Here is a 7251-nt window from a genome sequence, read left to right on the forward strand (position 1 = left end):
CCTGAATTCCTCTCATTAGAACCAGGAGGCAGATGGAGCCGTGATTCATGTAGCTGGATCTGCATGCAACGCTGCAGATACTCACTCATGCACATAAGCAAATAGATCACACACACACATACTTAAATCCCCCATACATGCTAAACATACACACACACACACACACACACACACACACACACACACACACACACACACACACACACACACACACACACACACACACACACACACACACACACACACACACACACACACACACACACACAGGGTGTGAAGCAGTAATTGCAAGCGCTCAGCAGCTGATTTGAATGTGGGCTACCTATGACGGGTCGGGGATCATTATCAACAGACAATTTGGGATATGCAAAACAAGTGTCATCTTTCACTTGTTAATAATGGTATAACATGGTATTTTCTGTCTAAAATCTTTTCATATATATTATTTTCCACTGCCACTTATTGACGATAACCCCTGGAACACTTTGTCCTGCAGCCCTCTGCTACTCAGCCTCCACCTCAGCGAGTGGTCCTGTGGTGTTGCTGCACCTCGCTGTGAGTGAGGCAGTAACGCTGACTGCAGAGTGAAGGCACACATCACAGCACTGCCCTGGTATTTGATACAGGGCCACCATTAAAAACACACATTTATTTACTTTGGGATATATCATCCCTTCGTGTATTGAAGACATCCACAAAAAAAACTGACTTGAAACAAGATATTGTGTCAAACCTGAGAAATAAATAAGAAAATGTCTTTGTGATTGCAAAGCCTCTGGAATAGAAGTAATTGGATTGAAAGGGCTGACAGAACATCTTGTTCATTTTACACATCATCTTCTTTCTCCTGCACATCCAGTCCTCGCTCGGACTGACCTGCTCTCATGTATAACAGGATGTTTTCGGATTTGTATCCCTTCAAGCCTGAATAGTAAATAAGTACAAATACACTTCCTAACTTTGCGTGCAACAAGAAATCAGTGGGAATATTATGTGTCCACAGATGTTTACTTCAAATGTTATCCATGACGCTGTCTGCTGAAGTTTATTAAGTTTCCCCACTAATAGCGCAGCAATTTCTCTTCCCACTGCTGTATGGTATCATAACTTGACCATGCAGCCGCATGGTAGACCACAGTAACCACACCTGAGCCACACACAGTGCTTCAGTTCAGGAGCGAAAGAAAAGGGTTCAGGAGAAGATGAGCAGCTTGAGACAGCCAGAGAGGAGGAGAGATCAGTTGCTGTGAGAAATTGAGGAATGCCAATTAAATAGTGAAATCAACCAGGTTGCAGACAAATACAATTGTTCTGAAAAACATAAAAAACTTGATGGAATATCGAAGCAGGAAATTCGAAAAGTGGAGGGGATAAGCAAATGGAGGAGGAAAGGATAGAAAAAAAAACAGTGAGAGGCAGCCAGACTATACGAGGAATGGGGGAGGGAGGTGAAATCAAGCCGCTCACACTAGTCGCTGTGTGTGGTCTCCTAGCAACACTGTCAGCCATGCATCTCTTCCTTTTTAGCCACCTAATATGCACAAAGCACATGCACGTCTGCCTGTCATACGCCATGAATCCATGGTTAAACCTCAACGCCGCTTTGTTCATACGTCATCCTCCTGCTAACAACATATCTAATGTATATAAAGTGGAGATAGCATCTTCTTCCAATGGCAACCATGCATTCATGAGCTGCTGCTGCACACACACTGCACTGCACATTCTCCAGACGTTGAATGGGCTGCAACCTAGACATAAAGGAGTCTGTGATGAATGCTTTCATGGTAGGTTTGGGTTATTTTCCTTTTATCAGTTGAATCCCACCTCCTCCCACTACAGATGCAAAGGCTGGTTATAAGACGACAAATATTAAGAGTGAAAATCAGGTGTGTATGTTTAAAGTTACATTTTGTCGCCTGTCACAGTGGTTGAGAGGGTACTGAGGTGATATATAGATATTGGAAAATATGGAAATAAAATATTGAAATTGAAGGAAAGTCATGAAATCACACCATGTCCCGCTAAAGAAACTGGTTGTTATCACTGATCTGCTCACAAATGCTCCCGTGTTTCCTGGTCCAAACCCAACAGTGCTGGTTGGTATAATGGGTACATATTTTAAGTTGGTAAAATGCCTCATTGCCTCTTTCAGGTCAAATCCATGTCAGCTGCCTCAATCAGACAGACTACATACCTACGGAGCCGTGGCTTTCAGAGACTTGACAAGATATCTTGTCTCATCACCAGTAAATGGTTGGCAAAGAAGAAGCAGCTTTCAGAATGAAAAGATTAACTGTGATCATTACTGAGGACCAAGGGCTCATTCACTTCCTTCTTATGAACATCTGGTTAAAATTGAATTTGTTGCCAGCGCTCTAAAGGCACGACTTGGGTAGTGATTGTGATTATAGGTCAGGATAGCATGCTCATGCTAATAATATCATTTATAACTAAGGGATGATTATTAAGTTCACAAGCTACATAGTATAATGTTCGAAACGTGAAAAATAATCTCAAGAGTTTCAGACAATTCTTGTTACCAGATTACGCCTTTAAAGCAATTAGGCTACTTCGATATTTGAAATGACTATGAGTTTTTGTTGGTTCTAGCGGCCCCCTTGGACAAAAGCGGTAGTTTTTTAAGACACCAGTACCTTCGATAAGATACTAGAACTAGCGTGTGCCCATTTCTTTTATAAGCAATTGAAAGAGAGACTGCAGGATGCATCACCATGAGGTAATATTTTTTATATGGCAGTAGGTTAAAGGTGAAGTAAGCAATGTATTTATGTTAATATAAGTGTTAAATCGCTCTTTATTCATACAGTGATCACTTACATAGTGTGCACGTTTCATAAAGCCGATCTCTCAGTCACCTGCTCTGCATGTAATTGGCAAATAAACTTTTCGGGGATCCCGAAATTAATATCAAATCACAAGAGAGAACGCTACAAACCGACACCCGTCTCACTGCCGGTGCACGCCAGAGCGACAGATGGGTCAATGTTTATGCTCCTACAATGCGGAGCAGGTAGAAATCCTTCCCAATGTCTGTTTTGATGGTTTTTATTATGTTTTATCACACTTACTTATCTGAGATGGTGCTAGATAACTCGCTGTTTGAAGACCGCAGTGCATTAATGTGGTGACGTAGGGACGAGGCAGGGGACTGCTAACTGCAGCCACTGACAGGAAGATAGCTAAACTGACCATTCAGAAGGTGTGAGGTTTGCCCCAGCTTTGTTTTTGTTTTAGCTTTGTTTTGTTTCTTGTGTATTTATAGCTTATTTTCTTAATCATTTTGTCTTAGTTATTTATTTCACTTTTTTTTCTGTATTCCTTGTCTGTTTATGTGAGGGAGGGGGGAGGGGGAGGGGGGAAGGGAGAGTGTTGTGTATGTATTGTATGTGTTTACTTATTCATTTTTTTTTGTCCATGTGTATAAAACTATAAAACCACTAAAATAAAAGTTTCAAACTGACCATTCCGCTTACTGATGTGACGATGGCGAAACAAAGTAAACTTTGATTTAGTGGCATTCTATAAACACAAGCTTTTCCGGTCTGCCTGCCGTGAATAATTTTTGTCTGAGTTGGCGGCAGAGGTGGAAAGAGTACAAAAATATTCTACTCAAGTAAAAGTATTACTTGGATGAAATTTTACTTAAAGGCCTACTTCACCGGTTTGAATATGAAGGTGTATTGAATTCTGAGATCCTATGTAGTATAAATGTGCGAAAAAAATTGAAATCGGTTCATCCTAGCCTGAGAAAAGGCAGAAAGAGTGTTTTTTTTAACCCTATGTTTCTCTTTCTCGTGACATCACAGAAAGAGAAATATAGGGTTAAAAAAAAACTTACTTTGTAAATATTACTGTGATGTCTTTTACTGTGACATCACAGTAATATTTACAAAGTAAGTTTTTTTTAACCCTATATTTCTCTTTCTGTGATGTCACGAGAAAGAGAAATATAGGGTTAAAAAAAACACTCTTTCTGCCTTTTCTCAGGCTAGGATAAACCGATTTAAATTTTTTTTGCACATGTATACTACATAGGATCTCAGAATTCAATACACCTTCATATTCAAACCGGTGAAGTAGGTCTTTAAGTAAAAGTAAAAGTACTGGTCTAAAAATCTACTTAAGTAAAAGTTAAAAAGTAGCTGATTTAAAATGTACTTAAAGTACAAGTTACTAGTTACTTTCTAACAGTGGGAGGGGGCGGGGGTCTCTTCTGTGTAGGGCATTATAGACAAGGGGATATAAATCTCAAACTAGTTTTGTTTAATTAACCTAATGCAACACCTAGTTACAAATTAAAGTGTACAAATTAAACAAATCATGTTGCGACGTATGGATGTATACTGTGTCATATACTTTAGATAAGCAAACATGGAGCAAATAGTCTGTTAATGAGGGAATTCAACCGGTTTACAGACCTAAACAGATTGCAGTTGCAGTTCTCCATTCAAGTTCAAATTATTTCCTTTTATCGCCTGTTTAATAATGTAATTGTGTATAATTGATCTCGATTCAGACTAAAATCATAATCACGATTATTTTGATTGACATTGTGTAATCACAATTATTATAGACAATTATTTATTGATTTAAGAACATCATGCTTATTTAACATTTGACACCATGACTTTGGACTTTAAACATTAATTGAACTGAAAACCAGGAAAATGCAAATACGTAAAAAATATTTAAAAAAATTGAATAAAATAAGTGTCAAAATCAAAATAAACCGTTGCAAATTTTGTTGATAGAGCACTTTTTTTGCTAGCAGGAATGTAATGTTTTATTTATATCTCATGGAGCTGGCTGGATAAGCAAGTTATATTGTAGGTTACAGTGTTCCTAATTGATGACTGTTGTGATGGCAAGAGTCAAGGAGCTTTAAACTTCCCGTGTTTTTTATTCCTTTATTACTTGGTCATAGACCACTATGATTCGACTTAAAGTGAGTAAACTAATTGGTCGTGAGGTGCAGACACGGTCGCATATGACTTTTTTGTCTCTCTCTCTCACGGTCGCGCATCATCGCATATCTGACTCGCGTGTCCGCGCGTAACATATCTTGCACATTATTTTAGTCTGAAGTGTTTTCAGACAACGCAATTAGTTTTACCTTTCTTCTCGACCAAAGGCTGACTTTCTGAGGTCTTCTAGAAGTTTTTCAAAGCTCCCGGCAGTGCGCACCGTCTCCCTCCTACTCGGCCCTGTTATCAGGTGAGGGAGGGGCCTGGATGAAGGGTTCGCTGCATTTAAAAGCCTTCACGTCTTCACGTGCGGTACAATGATAGATTAACTAGGATTATTATGTTTTCATGATTGAGGGAAGCAATGTTTGTTGTTGTCACTAAGTGTTCTCCTCTCCTCCTGTCGATCGTTCACTGTGTAGTTTCCGGTTTTGTGCCGTAGAAATAAAAGCCCCCCGCGATTTTTCTTTTCTTTTCTCTCCTTTAGCCTTTCTATTTACTTTTTTTTTTACTCAGTAACGCAGGTGATATAAAATGTAGCGAAGTAGCCTACAATACTTAAAAATAAACATACTCAAAGTAAAAGTAAAAGTACAGGTTTTAAAAACCACTTAGAAAATTACAAGTAGGCTACACAAAAAAACTAGGCTACTCAATTACAGGAACGTGAGTAAATGTAACTAGCTACTTTACACCCCTGGTTGGCGAGGATTCAGACCCGAGCAATGGCATTAATATAAACAGTATAAAGATATATATTTTAGCTGATGCTCTCGTTTGTTGTCACAGGTCATTTATGATTATCTGAGTAAAAATTAGAATGTTTCATAAACATTTAAAAGTTCCTTGTAGCCTCTTACTGCCTCTCTTTTCAATGGTAAGATGAAAAGATTGATAGGCCTACCATTCTTATATTGCTACAATGTAGGCCTATATGAAGCCAGCCGAGAGAAATAAATCAGCCTCCCAGCTCCTCTTAGGCTCAATAATTAGCATGTTTTATCTATTTTTGTAAACGATTAAAAAATTTAAGTGGTGACGTGTCATACAGAGGTGTCTGTACTATTTATTGTTCTGGTGCGAACACTTCCTGCAGCCTCTGCTGGTTGCCTGGCAACCTCACAGTGATTTGATGACTTTGTTTGAGTCTGACTTTGTGCTTTGCTGCTAAGTGTTTATTTGTGAGCTTTAGAGTTGCTGGCAGGAGAGAGCCCCGTGTTCCCCCTGTCTCCAGTTGTTGTGCGAAAAGAAGCCTTTTTCCCAAAACATCCATCTTGGGTTCAATTTTGCGAATTTTGTTGAATTTTCTAAATGTAATATTCTAACAGATAACAATCCCATAAAAGGTGTGTCCTGACTCCTGACAAACATGCTTGCAAAAATATCATTGGCCAGATGCCAAACACTCAACTGGCAAATGAGAAATTCCGTTCGAAACACCTATAATAATGTCTAACCATTCATATTTGACACAGTGTGTGGACAAGGGAACTTTGACACACTCAAACCTTTCATAACATCTACTTCATCACCATCACCAAAGTACTGGAAAGTTATTCATCTGGTGCTCTGTCAGGCATGTTGCAATCCTGTGACAGAACATGACTGCTGCTCTAACAGATTTACAGGTATGTCTGCCTTTAAACCAAAATCCTTCAAAAAAGTATTGCATTCTGCCAGGCCGACCTGCAGGCAAGGAACCATTTCAGTCAGCATGTGGGCTTTTGCACACAAGTTAGGACCAAAACAAACTCAATCCAACCCTCACTCACAACAAATCAGTCACCTGAGGTAAAAACCTGGCCCTGCTTCAGCCCATCACGCTGTAGTGTAAGCTCGACAGTCCGAGGGACCAGACAGATGCTACCCTTAGTTTGACCTGTCCTCTATTTTGCAACTCTTACTACGGGAGTCCTCTCATCCCCTTTGTGACTCATTCTATATCACTATCACCTGCTCTAAACTCGTCCAATAATATATTGCCGTTATGCTGGATATTCAGAATCAGGCTCAAAATGCAGCTTGTGAATTTAAAATATGGAGAGAAACAAACCTGGGAGCGGATTTATTTTGCACATTAATCCTAAAATTAATTTGCATTTTAAAGTGTGTCAGTGGTAAGAGAAGAAAGGAGATTATTTTAATAACCCCCTAAATATGTGCATCACTGAACCAGAATTCACTATTTTCAACTTTGGGTTAGAAGGGGCTCTTTGCTCCTCTTTGTGCACTACTGGTGTGTGCCGAATGCTCGACAATATTG

The sequence above is a fragment of the Ammodytes marinus genome (genome assembly GCF_949987685.1).
Source record: "Ammodytes marinus genome assembly, chromosome: 14".
In the NCBI taxonomy this organism is placed as follows: Eukaryota; Metazoa; Chordata; class Actinopteri; order Uranoscopiformes; family Ammodytidae; genus Ammodytes; species Ammodytes marinus.